The following is a 22,141-nucleotide window of genomic DNA, read 5'->3' as shown; positions in this document are numbered from 1 at the left end:
CCAATCCAGCACCACTCGTGCACAATAATTCGTTGTGCACCCTTTTTACGTCGAAAATCAGGGCACGCGGCCGCGTGGGTCACGCGGTCGCGTAGGAGGCCATTATTCCCATGTGACGCGGACGCGTCGGTGACGCAGTCGCGTGGGACGATTTGTGCCACTGGCACGCCTCCAGCCACGCTCCAGCGTGACTCTCTGTTCGTTTTTATTTTCTCCCCTCTCCTTGCGACGCGGACGCGTCGCTGGTGCGGTCGCGTCGCGTGACACTTTTTTTTTTTTAGAAATAATAAGAATATGCAAATGCAGATACACGAAATGTACTAATAAAGAGAAGAGTTATTGAATAGAAAAACTAAAAATAAAGAAAAGAACGATCATACCATGGTGGGTTGTCTCCCACCTAGCACTTTGCTTTAACGTCCGTAAGTTGGACGCTCCACTAGCTCAATCTTCTGCTATGTAGGGATCTTCCAAGAGGAAGATCTCAAGCTCCTTATTTTTCTGCATATTCTCGCCATGGTATAGCTTCAGGCGTTGTCCATTAACTTTGATAAGTTTAGAACTTGAAGGATGACTTAGGTGATAAACTCCGTACGGTTTGGCCTTCTCTACTCTGTATGGACCTTCCCATCTTGATCGCAACTTACCTGGCATGAGCCTCAGTCGAGATTTGTAAAGGAGGACTAAATTTCCAGGTTGGAACTCTTTTTTCTTGATGTGCTGATCATGTACAGCCTTCATCTTCTCCTTGTATAGTCTTGAGTTCTCATAAGTTTCTAGGCGAAGGCTCTCCAGTTCTTGCAGTTGTAACTTCCTTTCAGCTCTGGCTTTCTCAATTCCCATGTTGCACTTCTTGACTGCCCAAAAGGCTCTGTGCTCTACTTCAACTGGGAGATGGCAAGCTTTTCCATAAACTAAGCGGAAAGGACTCATCCCAATGGGTGTTTTGTATGTTGTCCTATATGCCCAGAGTGCATCTTGTAGCCTGGTGCTCCAGTCTTTTCTATGAGGTTTGACTATCTTCTGCAAGATACGCTTTATCTCTCTGTTTGACACCTCGGCTTGCCCATTGGTCTGAGGATGGTATGCTGTCGCATCCTTATGAATTATCCCATGCTTCTTCATTAATCCTGTTAGTCTCCTGTTACAAAAATGGGTGCCTTGATCGCTCACGATTGCCCGTGGTGATCCAAAGCGACAAATAATATGGTTTCTCACAAAGGAAACAATAGTGTTAACATCATCAGTGTGGGTAGGAATTGCTTCCACCCATTTGGAAACGTAATCCACTGCTAACAATATATAAAAATAACCATTAGAATTTGAAAATGGACCCATGAAGTCAATGCCCCAAACATCAAAAATTTCACAGAAAAGCATAATTTTTTGAGGCATTTCATCCCTCCTGGATATATTACCAAATTTTTGGCATGGGAGACAAGATTTACAAAACTCGGCAGCGTCTCTAAAAAGAGTAGGCCACCAGAATCCACAGTCTAAGATATTTCTTGCTGTTCTTTGAGGGCCAAAATGTCCTCCACTCTCAGATGAGTGACAGTCCTCTAAAATAAACTGGAATTCTGATTGAGGCACACACTGTCTAATTACCTGATCAGCGCCACATCTCCATAAATATAGGGCATCCCATATATAATATTTAGACTCGCTTTTCAGCTTGTCTCTTTGATGCTTAGAAAAGTTTGGAGGAAATGTGCGGCTAACTAGATAATTAGCTACAGGTGCATACCAAGGGACTACCTCAGATACTGCTTACATGTTATCAAATGGAAAATTATCATCTATAGGAGTAGAATCATCCTTAACGTGCTCAAGGCGACTCAAGTGGTCTGCCACTAAATTCTGGTTACCACTTCTATCTTTTATTTCTAAATCAAATTCTTGTAATAACAGTATCCAACGTATAAGCCTTGGTTTGGACTCCTTTTTAGCTAATAGATACTTTAAAGCTGCATGGTCCGAATACACTACTACTCTAGTACCAAGTAAATAAGCTCGGAATTTATCCAGAGCAAAAACAATAGCAAGAAGCTCTTTCTCAGTAGTAGTATAATTGGACTGGGCAGCGTCTAAAGTCTTAGACGCATAAGCTATAACAAAAGGATCCTTACCTTCACGCTGAGCTACCGCTGCTCCTACTGCATGGTTGGAAGCATCGCACATGATTTCAAACGGCTGGCTCCAGTCTGGTCCTCTCACAATTGGAGCTTGAGTCAGGGCGGTCTTCAGCTTATCAAACGCTTGTGTGCAATCCTCACTGAACTCGAACTCAATATCTTTCTGTAGTAATCTGGACAAGGGGAGTGCTACCTTACTGAAGTCCTTTATGAATCTCCTGTAAAAACCTGCATGGCCAAGGAATAAACGGACCTCCCTCACAGAGGAGGGGTAAGGTAAACTCGAAATAACATTCACCTTTGCTGGGTCTACAGAAATTCCATTATTAGATACCACATGTCCTAGTACAATCCCTTGTTTTACCATAAAGTGACATTTTTCAAAATTTAATACAAGGTTTGTATTAACACATCTATCTAATACTCTAGATAATCCATCTAAGCAAAGGCTAAAAGAATCACCATAAACGCTAAAATTGTCCATAAAAACCTCCATACAGTCTTCAATAAGATCAGAGAAAAGACTCATCATGCACCTTTAAAAAGTAGCTGGTGCATTGCACAAGCCAAAGGGCATTCTCTTGTAAGCATAAGTCCCAAAAGGATATGTAAAAGTGGTCTTTTCCTGATCCTCAGGAGCTATATGAATCTGGAAATAACCTGTGTAACCATCTAAAAAGCAATAATGTGATTTACCTGACAGGCGATCCAGCATTTGATCAATGAATGGAAGTGGGTAGTGATCCTTACGGGTGGTTTGGTTGAGACGCCTGTAATCAATGCAGACTCTCCAAGCGCTCTGAACTCTAGTTGCTATGAGCTCTCCATGCTCATTCTTCACTGTAGTGACTCCAGACTTCTTGGGCACCACTTGTACTGGGCTAACCCATTCACTGTCTGAAATGGGATAGATGATACCTGCTTCCAACAGTCTGGTCACTTCCTTTTTGACGACTTCCAGGATAGTGGGATTCAATCTTCTTTGGGGTTGACGGGCAAGTCTCATTCCCTCTTCTAAAAATATTCTGTCCTCACATACTTGAGGGTTGATGCCTACTATGTCTGCCAAACTCCACCCAATTGCCTTCTTATGCCTCCTCAGTACATCAAGTAACTGCTCTTCTTATTGAGAAGTGAGTTCCCTTGCAATGATAACTAGAAACTTCTGCTCATCTTCAAGATAAGCATATTTGAGATGTGGAGGAAGAGGTTTTAATTCCAACTTCTGATCATGGGCAGGCTCTGGATTGTCTGGAGCTTGTGAAAATGCCGAAGTGCCCTCATTGTCAGTTAAGAGGGTCCTAACACTTGGACCTTGTCCAGTGTGCCTCTCTTCTAACTCTTCCTTGTGAACTTCAGCTACAGTTTCATCTATGACATCACACTGGAAGATAGAATGATCTTCTGGAGGGTTGTTTATGACTCCATTTAGATTGAAGATTACTATTCGGCCATCTATTTCAAAAGAGTATGTTCCTGAAAAAGCATCCAATTTGAATTTTGATGTCTTCAGGAATGGTCTTCCAAGTAGGATTGATGATGGCTTATCTGAGTCATTATGGGGCATCTCCAAGATATAAAAATCAGTGGGAAATGTAAGCCCTTTAATGTTCACCAAAACATCTTCAGCAACTCCAGCCACTGTAATAATGCTTTTATCTGCTAACACAAAACGAGCTGCTAAGGGAGGGAGCCTCAAAATATCATATATAGACAAAGGTATTATACTAACACATGCTCCTAAATCACACATGCAATCATAAATTACTACACCACCAATAGTACAACTAACTATACAAGGACCTAGGTCACTACACTTTTCAGGTAGTCCTCCCATTAAAGCAGATATGGAACTACCTAAAGGAATAGTTTCTAATTCATTAATTTTGTCTTTATGTATACATAAATCTTTTAGAAACTTTGCATATTTAGGTACCTGTTGAATAACATCAAAAAGAGGAACAATTACCTCAACCTTTTTGAATATCTCTACCATTTTAGGATCGGGTTCCAGCTGCTTCCTGGGCTTCCTTGCATGTTGTGAAAATGGAATGGGAAAGGTGTTTTCTACAGTGTCTGTGCCTTTTGGTGCTTCCTCCTATGGTTGGGCTTCTTCTTTTGCAGCTATGTCCTGTATGTCCTCTTCTTCTTTAACATCTTCTATTTCTACTACCTCTTCAGCTGAGGCGTGTTCTGGTGGGCTTGGCTCCTCCTGATTCCTCTTCTGCAGTGTGGTTCTAGACCTTAGGGTGATGGCATTAATGCCTCCCTTTAGATTGGGTAATGGTTGAGAGAGAATTCCAGTGGAGCTCAAATGTTGGTTACTGGGGTTATTCATTGATCCAATCTGTGAGGCGAGAGCTTGTACAGCAGAGGTCAGACCATTTAGAGTGGCACTAAGGTTGTTTTCCATGGCCTGTTGTCTCCTATCAATAGATTGTAGTAACTCATCATTAGGAGATGAAGAAGGATAAGTAATTTGAGAGGTCTGCTGTTGGGTATTCTGTGGTCCTTGGGATTGCCTCAGGTGAGGTGCTCTATAAGGTTGGTTCTGCTGCCTGTTGTTGTTATTATTCCACCTCTGATTTCCCTGATTGTCTCTGCCTCCTCTGTTATTGTTGTCCTTCCAATTCTGGTTAGAATTGTCTTGCCATCCATGGTTATGATTTCCACCTTGATTGTACCCTTGGTTGGGGCGGTCATAGAAGTTATGAGTGGATGCCACCATGTTGTCTTCCTGTTGGAGCTGCGAGCATTCATCAGTATAATGGCTATAATCAGCACAAATTCTGCAAACTCTCTGTGGGACTAACTGTTGGCTTTGCTGTGGTGGAGGAGGTTGAGCTTGCTGAACTTGTTGATTCAATTGCATCTGCTTCAGCAAGTTGGTCATTTCACAGATACTCTGAGCTAGAGCAGCAGTCTCTCTGCTAGAGGATACTTCTGCGACGACTTTTGAACGGCCTTGTTTCTGCCTGTGGTTCCTAGTAGATTCAGCTAAGTCGCTGATCAATTGCCATGCCTCATCAGTGGTCTTGTACTTCTTCATAGACCCATTGCTAGCACTTTCCAATGTGGTCTTATCTTGGGGCCTCATGCCCTGTGTGATATAGCTGAGTAACACAATCTTGTCAATCATGTGGTGGGGGCATGCTTCCAGAAGATTATTGAAGCGTTCCCAGTATTCAAAGAGAGTCTTGTTGTCATCTTGAACAATCGTGGAAATGTCTTTCCTCAGTTTATTAGTAACTTCAGATGGAAATAATTTTTCCAAAAATTCTTTTCTGAGTGTATCCCAGTTGGATACATTTGCTAGGGGTTGAGTGTAGTACCACTCTCTTGCTTTTCTCTCAAGAGAAAACGGGAAAGCTTTCAGCAAAATTGAAGTTTCATCTGCACCATCACGCCTGACAGTAGAACAGGCTGCTTGGAAATCTCTCAGGTGCTTGATAGGCTCTTGAGCAGGTAAGCCATGAAACTTGGGCATCAAATTGAGCAGTGCGGTCTTTATTTCAAAATCTGTAGCCACCGCTGGGTGATGCGCTTGAAACAGTTGCATTGTAAAATCAGGGGCTCCTTCCTCCTGGATAGTAATTCTCCTAGGTTCTACCATATCGTCTGCACGTGAATCAACCGAATCAGTAGAACGGGGGCTGGTTTTTTCTTCAACTGACATTTCAGATCCGCCCTCAGAGAGGACTAACCGATGCTGAGCTCGCCTTATTCGTGAGATAGTCCTTTCAATTTCAGGATCGAATATTGGCAAGCTTGGATCAGGAAGTGAACGCGTCATTTGACGAAAAAACATGCAGCTCATAGTAGCAAAATAAAATAAAATGCAAATAAATAAATTCTAATTAATAACTTTAGCACTCTATTGCAACTCCCCGGCAACGGCGCCAAAAATTGATGGTAGCAGAAATTGGCAAATTAAAAATTGTTAAAATATATACGTTGCAAGTATAGTTCTTAACTCGCCAGAAATCCACTTATCAATTTAGAAAGGTGTCATAGAAATTTAAAATTAAAATACTGGGAGTATGAATCCCAGGTCGTCTCCCAACGAGTTGCAGAAAAGTGTGCTATTTTATTAATCAGAGGTTTTCAAAACGGTTTGAGTTGAGTAAGTAGGAAATTAAATTGGAGAATTTGAATAATGTAAATAAAAGCCTTGATTGGGAGTTGATTAGTTGGAATCCCTATTATAGTTGGAATACTCTCAAGATTAATTGACAATTAAAAGTTGTCCTGTTTAGTTATCCTTTACTAGGTAAGAGAAAGTCAAACAAGTTGGAATGCTACGTCTGTTCACAAGTTGCAATCCACTTAATTAAAAGAGATTGGTGTTAGTGACTAGAAGGCAATCCAACCATAAACCCAATTACAATATTTCTTTTAAGCTTTCCAACTCAAGGGTTCCCTTCAATCAACTCCCCATCAAGTTAGGGAACTACTCGCTCATTGTGAATATAAAATTCATAGCATATGAAAAGGAATTAAAGAAAGACATTGTAAATAAAAATTAAAATAATTAATTAAAAAAATAAAGATAATCCTTATATTAAATAATCCAAAAAGATATTCCAATGGTAAAATTAAACAAAGCAAAGAACATGGAAGAGTAAGCCAAGTAAAGAAAACGAACTATAATGACGAAGTCTTGATGAGGTAATAACTCTTCTCAGTGTCCCAATGCAAAGAGCAATCGAAAAGTAATTCCTAAGAACTATGAATGTCTAGAGAGAAAATCTAGGGGAGGAGTAAAAACAAGATCTCAAAACTAAAACTCTGTAGAATGAATGTTGTCTTTGGTTTCTAAATGTTCTCTGGCTCTAGTCTGCTGTTCTGGGCCGAAAACTGGGTCAAAATAGGGTCCAAAATCGCCCCCAGCGAATTCTGCAGATTATGTAGATCACGCATATCATGCGATCGCGTCATCCATGCGGACGCATCATTCGCGTTTTTCCCTACCACGCGTTCGTGTCGTCCACGCCTCCGCGTCGCTTGTGCTTTTCCAATCCGCGCGGTCGCATGAGTCATGCGGCCGCGTCACTGTGATTTCTCCTCTTTCGCGCGGTCGCGTGAGCCCTGCGGCCGCGTTACTTCTCGCTGGTTATCTCCTCAATTTCTTGTGTTCCTTCCATTTTGCTAGCTTCCTTTCTAATCTCCAACTCATTCATGCTTTATAAAGCCTAAAACGCTTAACACACAGATCACATCATCGAATGGAATAAAAGAGAATTAAAATGCATAATTAAAAGTCTCTAGGAAGCCGTTTTCAATCATGTAATAATTTCAGGAAGGAAATATAAATGCATGCTAAATTAATGAATAAGTGGGTAAGGATCATGATAAAACCACACAATTAAACACAATATAAACCATAAAATAGTGGTTTATCACTCCCTAACCCAATGAAAGGGGTTTAGTCGTTCATAGCTCTGGGAATGGAAAGCAAAGATGGAAAATACATTATGAAAGTAAAAACTAGAAGTTGCAGAGAAAGTAAAATTATACAGAGAGTGATTCTCAATGCCCAAAAGCTTCCCAAGGTTTCTTCTCTAGTTCAAAACTACTCCTATATATACTACTCTTCTGATCTTCTAGTTGGCTCTTCAAGTCTTTGGATATAGGCCTTTGAATCTTGAGTTGAAGCAGTTTTAGTGACACTTACCTTTGTCACTAACGCTCCAAACGCCCCTTCTCACGTTAGTTCCTCACGTTAATTGTCTTAACGTGGCCATTAACGTGGTGGTGATTGCCATCTCCAACGTTAGTGACAAAGGTGAGTGTCACTAACGTTGGCTCATCATTTCTTTCCTTTACATTAGCTTCCACGTTAATGCAATTAACGTGGCAACTAACGTGGCTCATAGTGGCTTGGTCCAACGTTAGTGACAAAGGTGAGTGTCACTAACGTTGGCGATTCCTTGCTCCTCCCCCGTTAGAGTTCACGTTAATGTAGTTAACGTGACTCTTAACGTGGCCAATTGGGCTTAGTCCAACGTTAGTGACAAAGGTGAGTGTCACTAACGTTGGCTTTGTCTTCCTTTCCACATTAGAGTTCATGTTAACTGAGTTAACGTGACTCTTAACGTGGCTAATTGCTAATTTGGAGCGTTAGTGGTATTCACTTTTACCACTAACGCTGGAGCTCTCTTTCTCTCCACGTTAATGTAGTTAACGTGGCAATTAACGTGGGCCATGATGGTTTCGAAGGCGTTATTGGCAATCACTTTTTTCATTAACGTTGCAAGAATTTTCCTATTCCACGTTAGTGGTCACGTTAATTGGACTAACGTGGCTGCTAATGTGGCTCTTCCTTGCTTCCTTTGTCCTAAAATCAAGCAAATAAAGTGCATCAAAGCTCTAATCCAAGTTATGAGACATGCATTATCCAATTTGTCATTCAATTCATGCATAATTCTCATAAAATCACATGAAATTCACAATGTTTGCTTGAATCAAGATGTAAGTGATTATCTACCCAAAACTTGCTTATTAACTAAGAAAATGCATGAAACTATCCTAAAACAGTAAAGAAAAGGTCAGTAAAACTGGCCAAAATACCCTGGCATCAAAAAGTAATCCTAATATCAATGTATCTCAATGTGTATGGATGCGTGTTGAGTCTCTGCATGTTCCCTGGCTTTATTCTGTGTTTCTGGGCTAAAAACTGGGTCAAAATGCGGCCCGAAATCGCCCCCAGCGTATTCTATTATTTCTGCAGATCGCGCATGTCACGCGTACGCGTCATTCACGCATTCGCGTCATTCAACTATTTTCCTTGTCACGCGTACGCATCGTCCACGCGTTCGCGTCATTCGTGCAGACTCCAATCCATGCATTCGCGTCAGGCACGCGCTCGCATCACTGCGATTTTCTCCATTCCATGCGTTAGCGTAAGGCACGCGCTCGCGTCGCTGTTCGCTGGTCATCTCGTTAGTTTCTTGTGTTCCTTCCATTTTTGCAAGCTTCCTCTCCATTCTCTAAGTCATTCCTGTCCTATAAAGCCTGAAATACTTAACATAAGGATCACGGCATCGAATGGTATAAAGGAGAATTAAAATACACAAATAAAATATCTCTAAGAAGCAAGATTTCAACCATAGAACTTAACTAGGAAGGAATTGTAAAATCATGCAAATCATATGAATAAGTAGGTAGAGAATTGATAAAAACCACTCAATTAAACACAATATAAATCATAAAATAATGGTTTATCAACCTCCCCACACTTAGACATTAGCATGTCCTCATGCTTAGTTTAAGGAGATAAAATAAATGAGTAGGGAAATGTAAGACTCATGCAATGCAATGCAACCTATATATATGAATGCAACTATATGTTTCTTGTCTACTTAGTTAAAAGTAAATAAGTTCTTCAAGACAAACATAAATCAAATTCCACTAATTCAAATTATATAGTAAAAATAGGTAAAATTGTAAGAAGACAGCTCATGAAAGCAGGGAACATAGAATTAAGCACTGAACCCTCACTGATGGTGTATATGCACTCTAGTAACTCTAGTGTATAGGGTAATCACTCTATCCTTCTTTAATCATGCTTTCTAAACTTTGTTTTTCACCTAACCAATCAACAATATTTAATGTACCAATGCAAACATCATGAGGTCTTTTCAAGGTTGTAATGGGGCTAAGGTAAGGGTGAGGATATATGTGGTTAAGTGAGCTATAAATTGAATACTTGATTAACCTAAGCTCTTACCTATATACACATTCTATATACTTTAAATTCATGTCTAGCTACCCAGAATTCTCACTTTTGCATTACATACTCATGCATTAACTTTTTTTTTTAATTTTTATCACTTATGCATTGATCTTTTCATTAACTTAACTTAGCATTGGGATAAATTTGTCCCCTTATTTAATTACTTAATTATTTGAATATTTTTGGGTTTTTTTTAACTAGGAAAATAAACATAGCTTATCAATGCACATGGATTTTTAATTTTTCTAGTTTCACATGAGTAGGTACCCAAATTCTCATTATTTTATCATGACACATTCCCTTATTAACCCATGTTCCCACAATCTTCCCATACTCAATTGACACACACTTTCTATCTTAAGCTAACCAAAGATTCAATTTGGGGTATTACTTGTTTTTCCGCTTAAGGCTAGTAATGTGGTAAAATATAGAACAAACGGGATTAAAAGGCTCAAAGTGGCTAACAAGGTTAAATAGAAGGATAGGCTATTTTGGGATAAGTGAGCTAAAACAATTAATGGCCTCAATCATATGCATGCATATAACACATTAAACATTGGACATATAGGATGGAACAAAATAAAGATTACAATCATAGAGAAGCAAACACACAAGAATAATATTTATGGTTAAATAATGTAACCATGTCATTAGGCTCAAGTCTCACAGGTTGTGTGTTCTTTAGCTTGTTAAACTATGTTCCAATTACAACTTCTAACAAGTTTTAACATAAAAATTTTGATTTAAATTAGTGAAATTATTCAAAAATAGGGTCTTAAAAAGAAACTTATTATTTTCTAACCAAATAGAACACGCATGCAATTAACCTATTACTATGCTATTTATCCTATCCTAAACAAAAGAAAAATTAACTAAATATCCTAATTTATTGGTGTTTAAGGAAAAGAAATTACCTCCGGAAGTCAGGTACTGACCGACCTCCCCACACTTAAAGCTTTGCACCGTCCTCGGTGCCATCTGTAGGGAACAAAAGGGGGCTGGTAGCAGCATCTCCACCATCGGGACCGTCATAGCTCCCTGTGCTGGTAAATGAAGTGGAGTCCGGGGTGTCTGGGTCTTCTTTAGGAGGGTGGTTACCAACAAGTAGCTCCTTGAGGTATGTAAATCTGCGCTTGTTACGGTGCTCTCTTTGCTTTCCTTTCCGGTCAAGCCGGTCTAGCCTCTCAAGTATCTGATAGAGCAGTTGGTTTGTTGAAGGTGCTTGTGATGTGGAAGAAGAAGGGATATCTTCTATTGGTTCTGTGCTCCGGTTGATAATGGCTGCTGGAGGTCTGATATACTTCCCGTTAGGGACGTATTGATCATCTCGTGGAATCATAGCCTTGGTGTCCCCAGCTCTGTAGGAGACTCTGGCTACTGAGACTAGATCTGAAATCAAGGCGGGGAAAGGTAAGTTGCCCGCGATCTGTACGTGTCCCATAGCATGCCGTATGTGTCTTGGTAAATTGAGGTACTGGTCTGTAAGGATACACCAGAGTAAAACAGTCATGTCTGCAGTGAAGAAGGACTCATGAGTGCTCGGAAAGATGTAATGGGGCATGATCTGTGCCCATATTCGAGCCTCCAAGGTGAGTGTTGAAGCCAATATGCCCTTAGGTCGGGATCGATGGTATTCGTAGATCCATATGCTGCCAGGTTGTGCTATAACTCTGAGAACGGTGTCCCAGTCAAATTAGTATGTCTGGCGTTTGAATGAGGCTTCTTGGAATGCGTCCAATCCTTCTGGAGCAGGGGGAAAATCTAAAGATCTCTGAATGGCTTCTTCTGTTATAGGGACTTGCTTCTGACGGACATAGACAGACTGCATGGTTGGCATGTGAAAATTAGAGTAGAATTCAACTACCCATGAAAGGTTAACCTGCCATGGCTGTCTCCGTAGGAATCCCCATTGTCTTCGCTCGATGCGGGGATCAACAAATTTAGCAATGTTAGTCAGGAGGATAAGAAGGTACTCATTGTTATAATTCCTTTCAGCCAGGATGGGGAACATTTGCTCACAGTAGCGGTTAGTGAACCACGCAGTGTCCTTTGCTGGAAGGGCTTTCTCTTTTTCATCGACCTTGATGATCCTCTTGATTCGTTTTGTTGAGGGTTTTACCGCTGTTGAAGATAGCTCCGCCACTAATGCTCTTTTTGTTCCTCTCCTTGCTGGTGGTTTGGGAGTAGCTTTCTCTTTACCTTTCTTGGTGGCCATCCTGAAAAGGGAAGAAAAAGTAATATGTAAAGCTAAGGGTTTGAGCAAGGGAGCGAATATTATGGGTGATAATCAATGCACGGTAAAGAAGGATGTCGTTAACACATGGTCTAGACTACATGTGAGAAGTTCATCAGAGGTAATATAGCAAGTGCGTGTGATGGCAATTAAATGCAAGATGTTTATTGGCATGCTGGCAAAGGCATGAGTAGCATAGATCAAGCATTCAATGTCCAACTTAGATTACCAACCCTTTCAAACTAACAACCTGTTTGTATTGACAATTATATTTAATGAATAAAATATAAAAGGGGTTTTGTGAAAAACAGGCATTAGAGTAATAGAATAGAAAAATTTAAAATAATGCATAATTCCATACGAGTTTTCTCACAAACACATAGCATGCATGGTAAATATGTTATTGAAAGTATTAAATTGAACATGAGAGCAACCCTTTAAGAAGTAATATTAATTGTCAAACAATTTCACAATAGCTCACAAGCAAAATAAAAAAGTAAATAATCACCTAATTAAATTTCTAACACCAATTAAAGGAATAAAAAGACATAGAAAGAAAAGAAAATATAGATAATGAAAGTGAAAAGAAGAAGAAGAAGAAGAAAACATAAACATAAATAAAAGTAATAATGGAAAAGTAAAAAGTAAAGAATGAAAGAAAGAAAAGAACCTTGAGAATGGATGTGAAAAATAAGGGAGGAGAAAGTAAAAGTGAGAAAGAATAGAGAAGGAAGAAGGGGGAAGAAAAAAATAAGAAGGAAAAAGAAAAATTAGGATTTGGGGGAAGAAAAGATAAGATATTTGGCTGATCTGGATAATCTGTACGCCGCATGTGACGCGGACGCGTGGTGTACGATATTTTTTAGGTGGCACGGACGCGTGGGTCACGCGATCGTGTGGCCTGATTTGTGCTATTTGCGCGAGTGCAGCCGTGCGTTCACGCGACTCTCTGTTTTAAAGTGTATTTTGCCAAAATTTAGGGTGACGCGTTCGCGTGGGTGACGCAGTCGCGTGCATGGCCATATTTTAGAAATGACGCGGAGGTGTGGGGCACGCGTTCGCGTGATAGGGCTTGTGCTTCCAGCATCATTCCAGCCCAGCTCCATCATAACTCTCTTCCATACAACTCTTTACGTCGATTTTATAGGGCCACGTGGTCGCGTGGGTGACGCGGTCGTGTGGGAGGCTCTTTTACAGAATGACGCGGACGCGTCGTTGACGCGGTTGCGTGGGCATATTTGTGCCTAAGGCACGCCTCCAGCCACGCTTTTACGTGACTTTCTGTTCAATTCTCTTTTCTTCAGAACGCACCTATGACGCGGACGCATCAGCGACGCTTACGCGTCGCGTACTCTCTTTTTTTTTCTTTTTTTTTGTGCAGTATGCAAATACGAATGTAGGCTATATGCATCTATATGCAGAGATTATGAGAAGAGTCATTAACAAAAATTAATTAGAATAAAGTAAAATAAAACTAAGACTGAAACGGAATGATCATACCATGGTGGGTTGTCTCCTACCTAGCACTTTGCTTTTACGTCCTTAAGTTGGATGCTCTTCAGACTCATTCTACTTCTGTTGGTGGGTCTTCCAAGAGGAAAACCTCTAGTTCTTTGTGATCCTTAATTTTTTCTCCATGTTAGAGCTTTAGGCAATGTCCATTGACCTTTAAGAATTTGGAGCTAGAAGGATGACGCAGGTGAAAAACTCCATATGGCTCTGCCTTCTCTACTCTATATGGACCTTCCCATCTTGATCTCAGTTTACCTGGTATGAGCCTTAGTCTGGAGTTATAAAGAAGAACTAACTCTTCTGGTCTAAATTCTCTCCTTTTTATGTGCTTGTCATGGATAGCCTTCATCTTTTCATTGTATCTCCTGGAGTTGTCATATGCTTCTAGGCGAAGGTTCTCCAGTTCTGCTAGTTGCAGCTTCCTTTCAGCACCAGCTTCCTCAAAATTCATGTTGCACTCCCTCACAGCCCAGAAAGCCTTGTGTTCCACCTCCACTGGAAGGTGGCAAGCCTTTTCGTATACCAAGCGGAAGGGGCTCATCCCAATGGGTGTCTTGTACGCTGTTCTATATGCCCAGAGTGCACTCCAGTCCTTTCTATGAGGTTTTACTATCTTCTCCAGAATATGCTTAATTTCTCTGTTAGAGACTTCTGCTTGCCTATTGGTCTGGGGGTGGTAAGCTGTTGCTACTTTGTGAACTATCCCATGCTTCTTCAGTAATCCTGTTAGTCTCCTGTTACAAAAGTGAGTGCCTTGATCGCTCACGATTGCTCGTGGTGATCTAAAGCGACAAATAATATGGTTTCTAACAAAGGAAACAATAGTGTTAGCATCATCAGTACGGGTAGGAATTGCTTCCACCCATTTAGAAACATAATCTACAGCTAACAGTATATAAAAATAACCATTAGAATTTGGAAATGGACCCATGAAGTCAATGCCCCAAACATAAAAAATTTCACAGAAAAGCATAATCTATTGAGGCATCTCATCCCTTTTGGATATATTACCAAACCTTTGGCAAGGGGAACAAGATTTACAAAATTCAGCAGCGTCTTTAAAAGGAGTAGGCCACCAGAATCCATAGTCTAGAATTTTTCTAGCTGTTCTTTGAGGGCCAAAATATCCTCCACTCACTACTAGAAAATTAGTTATTATAGACGGATATTTCCGACGGATTTTATCCCATGGAAATACAGACGGAATTTCAGAGGGATTTTTTTCGGAAAACAAAAAAAATGAATTAGCATAAATTACAGACGGAAAAAAGAATCTGTCTGTAATTTTGTCGGCAAAATTAATTTTTTCGTGAAAAATGATTACAGACAGAAAATCCGTCTGTAATTAAATGGACAAAACACTACAGTTTATTAAATTATTACAGACAAAAAATCCGTCTGTAATTTAAAATTTTTCGTCGGTAATATTGAGTTAAATCCCCACCCTATTGAGCTCTATTCACACCACACATTATCAAACGAGCTTCTCCTCTCTCTGTCAAGGCGTCAATGAGCTACTTCTTCTTTCTTCTGCTGTCGGTGCCGGTCGCATCGCACGAGCCCCTCCGGCGCCATTGGCATCGCGTAGCTCCCTTCGTCACATCGTTGCAGAGCCCTCTCTGCCGCTTTCGTCGCACGTCTGCCCCCTTCATCGCCATCGTCGCAGTGCTCTCTCTGCCACACAAGTTATCTTTTCAACAACTATTGTATCCATATATTCAAGTTTCCATGTTTTCTGTGACATATATTCTTAGCTAGGTTTTCCGATCTATGATAGCTTGATCTGATCTATGAATTTCTTTTTCTTCTTTTTTGTTAACATAATCTTTTCTTTTTCCAACTCATAAACCACTTCAAATTTTCCTAAATCATAAAAACCCTACCAAAATCTGAACTAGAATTAACCCATAGAAGGTGGAATCAGAGCCTAACAGCAGTGGTGCAGGTTCTAGTAGTGGTGGTGCAGGTTCATGAGTTTATATTCTAGTAGTGGTGGTGCAGCTTCTAGTAGTGGCCATCATCAACATCAACATCAACATAAACATCATCATCATCAAGTAGTTGAAGAGGTTTCAGTGCAAAGGGTGAAGAAGGAGGAGGTTAATGCCAAGATATCAGCATGGCAGAACAATAAGATTGCAAAGATTAACAACAGATTCAAGAGAAAAAATGCTATCATCGAAGGCTGGGAGAGTGAGCAGGTTTAGAAGGCTACTTCTTGCATGAAGGAAGTTGAGGTAATTAACTTTTTGCATTAGTAAAAATGGCACTGATGGTTCAATTGAATGGAAATTTCGCAAGTTCGGTTCTTTGTTTGGCTATTGCCATTGTTCAGTTGTACATTTTTGTCTTTCTGAGCTGTTGAGTAATAATCCTGTTTATGCAGACAAATAAGCTCTATCAGCTATTGAGTAATAATCCTATTGCCTTCTGCTTGCTTGTAGCCTGGGTTGGTTCTCTCTCTAAATTTTCACTCCCTGAACTACTGTATTTGTATTTGAAATTATTTCTTTGTAATCTGATTTATAAGGAGTAAAATCATACTAGTTTCTTCTAAAACCATATTTTTACCAATTGAGATAATGAGTCCACATCAACTTGCAAAACCCTTACTGTTTGATACATTTAAAAATGTCTGTACTCAGAACCTTCTTAGCTGTATGCTTATTTACAACTATTAATCACCAAAAGGCTTAGTAGTCATTGCTGACAATGATGTATGGTGGTTTCTATGAACCAAACAAATTAAAGGGTTCTCCCAATGTAAGGAATCATGTTAGGTAACTCATGAAGTGATCATTAGAATGCCAGAATTGAGAAACTATTATCTTATGAGAAGGCTTCTTACTTCATGTGAGGAAAAAGTTAATGGATTGTATTAGTTGCTTCCCAAGAAACTGGAGATTTGTGGTATCAAAGTCACACTGGATTCTTGTGTCTGTGCAGAAACTTCTCTAATCTCTACTCATCTGTGTGTGGAGTGAGTGTGAGGCTGTGAGCACGAAATTTTGTTTATTTGTTTTTTTTATTCACTTAAATATCTTTAATTGTTTTCAAATAATATGTCCTAGTTTTTATTTCCCAAATAATATGTCCTATTTTATGCCCATGCTTATTGAAAATGTGCTTCATTCAGTCGTAATCCGCTCTTAAACTAATACTTTTGTGATCAATTGATGCAATATCAATCACTTGTGTACAGTAATGCTTCTAATAGCAATGAACAACATGACATGGAGATCAATTCTGCTCGTGTTGCAGTAGAGGAAGATGTGGCAAAGAACAGCAAGGATCTCTTTGAGCAGTTTGATGGTAAGTGTATGGTTTCATTGCATAGCAAAATTGGTTGTAAAAAAGCAGCAAAATTGTTTTATTATTGGCATTCTGACATGTGTGTCCATTAGCAATCTGGTTTCAGAACTCTACTCTTTACCATTTTAGCATGTTTCATACCTCCCACCATATTCAACCTGTTCTTGCCACATTGTTTCATTATGCATATAACTAGTATGTTTTACCACTAGTTAATATATATATATATTCCAAACTACCATTGTTTCATTATGCATATAGCTAGTATTTTTTTATCACTAATTAATCTCTTTGACAGTTTTAATTACCAATTCATATGTAAACTAATCTTGACTCTAACAACAGCAAGTTGAGAAATCTAGAGAAGGGTCTTCCATAATACAAAGCAGCACCTTTGTTTGATAAGCTTGTGTTTGATAAGGTATGCTTTAAACTTAATCAGCTGTGTTTTCTTTTATCCTTTCTTGGCTTGTGAGAGTGGTTCAAGTTTGGAATCAGTGTATTTCTATCTCTGATTTTTGTTCTTGAGACAGTTACCAGAAACAAAACACAGAATTTCAGAATAGAGATTTTGATATCAGCTTTAAGTTTGACTCATTCTGCACTGAACTTACTCATCTTAACGTCACATAGAGAGTGGTTCATTTTGTGCAGTATTTTATAGTTTTTTTTTTATCTTAATCGAGTTGTTCTTTCATTTCAGGCTAGAGGTAATGCTTTGGAAAAATGTACTTGGTTCAAGATTCAAGACAGCAGAAGAATGTACTTGGTTCAAGTAGGAAGTTGGGACAGACGGGTCAAAGCTCCAACTCCAATGATGTCAAGGTGGGAAACAAAAAACATGCTCCTATGAAGAAGCAGACTCCTGTCAGCATCCAGCCCCAAGACACAATGAAGTTTGCAGACTTTTCGGGATAAATATGACAAGGTTGACGAATTGCTTACTTCACCAACTCCCAAGGCTTCTGCAAAAGCTCTACCTTCAATGAGTAAATTAGGCTTGAAAAGGATAAATCCAGAACAAAGTGTGGATTTTGACACCAATCCAATTACTCTGAGCTACTCTGAAGTTGTGATATAGGCCATGAAAATAATTTCTTGATTGTGCACCCAGATATTCTGCTGTCTGGAACAAGGGTAGTTATCTTTTGATTTCCTCCTAAATTTACTATGCCATATTATTATTTAGTCAAAATTTATTTGGTGTCTTACAATCTCCAATTAAGCAGCTCTCATGTTACAAGATTTTCCTTCATATAAGAAATTATTGATCCTTATATTCTGGGTCTATCAATTTATTTCCATGTTCAATTGTTTTGGTGTATTTATTTATTTATTTTATCCTATGGCGTATTTAAAGCCCTTTCAGTTTTAATTATCTGAGGTGAATGCCCCTATATTCAGAGAAATATTTGTGTGCTTGCTCATATTTGTGTTTATTGCTAACTTCCAGGTTGCTGGCAGTTTTGGTTGCCTTAGGAGAACTGTCTTAGATGAGAGGCTAAAATGCAATGAGTATTCTACTGCAGCATTGACTGGAACCTTGCTTCACCAAATTTTTCAGGTCTATAAAATTCATATTGTATCGTTTTTATCTATCTGTTTTCTCATCCTAATGATTAAGTTATAAAGATTCTGGTTCTTTTTTTTTCTTCTTCACATTTATATTTCTTCTTTGAGTGATGCTTTTTGGTTCATTGGTGTAGGCTGGGCTTACAGAAGACAATCCATCTATTGACTTTAATCTAACCGATTCGTTTTATCCATTAGGTAATGTCTATAGCTCCTTAATTCCAAATCATGATTACTAAACTTAATACCCTTGTCTAATCTAGTAAATATCATTTAGCACAGACATGCATTGTAAGAGAACTACAAATGGAACATGTCACAGTTATTGCACAATGTGTAAGAATTTATTGGTAATATGTTTATTCATTTTTTTAATTGTTTTATTTGTGGTACTTTACTGCTTTAGTTATAACACTGTTTTTACATAGGTTGAATTATTGTGAACTGCAATTGTCTTGGAAATTATTTGACTTTCAAAATTTGAACCTATTTCTCTTTTTATAATATGTTTATCTGATCTCCTACAAATGGATTATGATTTTTAATTGAAAATTGTTTGGCTTATGCAGTTTGGATCTTAGAAGAATTGAACAAGTCGCCAGGAGAAAGAGAAAACATTGAATGGATCTTAGAAGAATTGAACAACTTTAACTCAGTTTGGCCTTAATTTTAGACTAGGTTTATGTTTATATTTAGGCAATTCTGATAGTGGTTAGCTACAAGAGCAGATTGTTTTTTACACCATTAGTGTATGTCACGGTACAGATTTTACATATTTTCTTTTTTTCAATGGTATTTGTTTTGAATTATAGTTGATGTATCAATTTGTTTGTGTTTTGAATTATATTGACTTGTTTGTTTATAATACTTTTCTTTTAATTTGATAATACGATGAATTTGTTTATTTTTTGAAATAATATAAATATTCAAATACAAATTAGATAAAAATTTGTATTAAATTTATATTTATTTTGTATGAAAATAAGTTTATTTTGCAATGAAAAAATCTAAAAAAAATTATATTTTAACTTACTGACGGATTTACAGACGGATTTTCTGTCTGTAATCAGAGTGTGAGATGATTTTCCAAAGTTCAAATTACAGACGAAAAATCTGTTGGAAAATCTGTCTGTAATTACAGACGGAAAATCCGTTTGAAAATCCATCTGTAATTATAGACAGAAAATCTGTCGGAAAATCCGTCTATAATTACAGACGAAAAATCCGTCAGAAAATCCGTCTGTAATTACAGACAGAAAATTCGTCGGGAAATCCATCTGTAATTACAGACAGAAAATCCGTCAGAAAGTTCGTCCTCTTCGGGAAATGGATGGAGAATTTATAGAGGGAAAATCCGTCGGTAACTGGTAAAAATCCGTCGGTAAATAATTTCTGACGGGGCTTTTACAGAGGGACAAAATTCGTCGGTAATTTCGTCGGTAACCAAAAATTCGTCTGTAATAAAGACTAAATCTGTCTGTAAATCTGTTTGTATTAATTCATTTTCTAGTTGTGACTCTCAGATGAGTGGCAAGCCTCTAAGATGGACTGGAATTCTAATTGAGGCACACACCGTTTAATTACCTGGTCAGCACCACACCTCCATAAATATGGGTCATCCTATATATAATATTTGGACTCGCTTTTCAGCTTATCTCTTTGATGCTTAGTGAAATTTGGAGGAAAAGTGTGGCTAACTAGATAATTAGCTACAGGTGCATACCAAGGAACTACTTTGGATATTGCATGTAAGCTATCGAATGGGAAAGTATCAATTATAGGAGTAGAGTCATCCTTAATGTGCTCAAGGCGACTCAAGTGGTCTGCCACTAAATTCTGGTTACCACTCCTATCCTTAATTTCTAAATCAAATTCTTGCAGCAGCAGTATCCAATGTATTAGCCTTGGTTTGGACTCCTTTTTAGCTAATAAATATTTTAGAGCTGCATGGTCTGAGTACACTACTACCTTAGTACCAAGAAAATAGGCTCGGAATTTATCCAGAGCAAAAACAATAGCAAGAAGCTCTTTTTCAGTAGTAGTGTAACTAGATTGAGCAGCATCTAAAGTCTTAGACGCATAAGCAATTACAAAAGGATCCTTACCTTTGCGGTGAGCCAGCGCCGCTCCTACTGCATGGTTGGAAGCATCACACATAATTTCAAATGGATAGCTCCAGTCTGGTCCTCTCACAACTGGAGCTTGAGTCAGGGCGATCTTCAGCTTATCAAACGCTTGCATACAATCTTCACTGAACTCGAACTCAATATCTTTCTGCAGCAATATGGATAAAGGCAATGCTACCTTACTGAAGTCCTTAATGAATCTCCTGTAAAAACCTGCATGGCCAAGGAACGAACGGACTTCCCTCACAGAGGAGGGGTAAGGTAAACTAGAAATGACATCTACCTTTGCTGGATCTATAGAAATACCAGTATTAGACACAACATGTCCTAGTACAATTCCTTGTTTTACCATAAAGTGACATTTCTCAAAATTAACACAAGGTTTGTACTAACACACCTGTCTAATACTCTAGATAAACTATCCAAGTAAAGGCTAAATGAATCACCATATACGCTAAAATCATCCATAAAAACTTCCATACAGTCTTCAATAAGATCTGAAAAGATACTCATCATGCATCTTTGGAAAGTAGCAGGTGCATTACATAAGCCAAAAGGCATTCTCTTATATGCATATGTTCCAAAGGGACAAGTAAAAGTGGTCTTCTCCTGATCTTCAGGAGCTATATGAATTTGAAAGTAGCCTGTATAACCGTCTAAAAAGCAGTAATGGGATTTACCTGACAGGCGATCAAGCATCTTATCAATGAATGTCAAGGGGTAATGATCCTTGCGAGTGGCTTGGTTGAGACGCCTATAGTCAATGCAAACTCTCCATGAATTCTGCACTCTAGTTGTCAGGAGCTCTCCATGCTCATTCTTTATTGTTGTGACTACAGACTTCTTGGGCACCTCTTGTACTGGACTGACCCATTTACTATCTGAGACGGGGTAAATGATATCTGCTTCAAGTAGTCTGGTTAATTCTTTCTTGACAACTTCTAAGATGGTGGGATTCAATCTTCTTTGAGACTGACGGACAGGCTTTGCTTCCTCTTCTAAGAATATTCTATGCTCACAAACTTGGGAACTGATGCCTACTATATCCGCCTAGCTCCATCCAATTGCTTTCTTATGTTTTCTCAGCACACTGAGCAGTTGCTCTTCTTGTTGAGAAGTGAGTTCCCTTGCAATGATAACTGGAAATTTCTTATTATCCTCAAGGTAAGCATACTTGAGGTGTGGAGGAAGGGGCTTCAATTCTGATTTAGGCTCTTGGCTAGGCTCTGGATCATTTAGGGCTAGTGATAATGGCAAAGGGTCTTCATTATGTTTAGAGGGTGTCCCCACACTTGGACCTTGCTCCATGTGCTTCTCTTCTATTTCTTCTTGGTGAACTTCAGCTACAGTTTCATCAATAATGTCGCACTGGAAGATAGAATGATCTTCCGGATGGTGCTTCATAGCTTCATTTAAACTGAAACTCACTGTTCTTCCATCTATCTCAAAGGAGTAAGTTCCTGAGAATGCATCCAGCTTGAACTTTGAAGTCTTCAGGAATGGTCTTCCAAGCAGG

The 22,141-nt window shown here is 38.9% G+C and overlaps 3 long non-coding RNA genes across 3 annotated transcripts; 2 read left to right on the top strand and 1 right to left on the bottom strand.

The window, feature by feature from the left end:
- On the bottom strand, positions 993-17,815 carry LOC110271715. Its single transcript, XR_002362315.1, has 3 exons — positions 17,694-17,815; positions 14,382-14,386; positions 993-1,003 (listed from the first exon to the last, which is right to left on the bottom strand). It is a non-coding gene; the product is annotated as an uncharacterized LOC110271715 (long non-coding RNA).
- Positions 16,725-17,793, top strand: LOC107632446. The gene is made up of 2 exons (XR_002362311.1): positions 16,725-16,927; positions 17,707-17,793. It is a non-coding gene; the product is annotated as an uncharacterized LOC107632446 (long non-coding RNA).
- On the top strand, positions 17,836-18,668 carry LOC110271714. The gene is made up of 3 exons (XR_002362314.1): positions 17,836-18,064; positions 18,381-18,491; positions 18,634-18,668. It is a non-coding gene; the product is annotated as an uncharacterized LOC110271714 (long non-coding RNA).

Source organism: Arachis ipaensis, chromosome B01 (assembly GCF_000816755.2).
Source record: "Arachis ipaensis cultivar K30076 chromosome B01, Araip1.1, whole genome shotgun sequence".
Lineage (NCBI taxonomy): Eukaryota > Viridiplantae > Streptophyta > Magnoliopsida > Fabales > Fabaceae > Arachis > Arachis ipaensis.
Note: the sequence above shows the minus strand (reverse complement) of the source record. Positions and strands in the feature narration are given on the sequence as shown.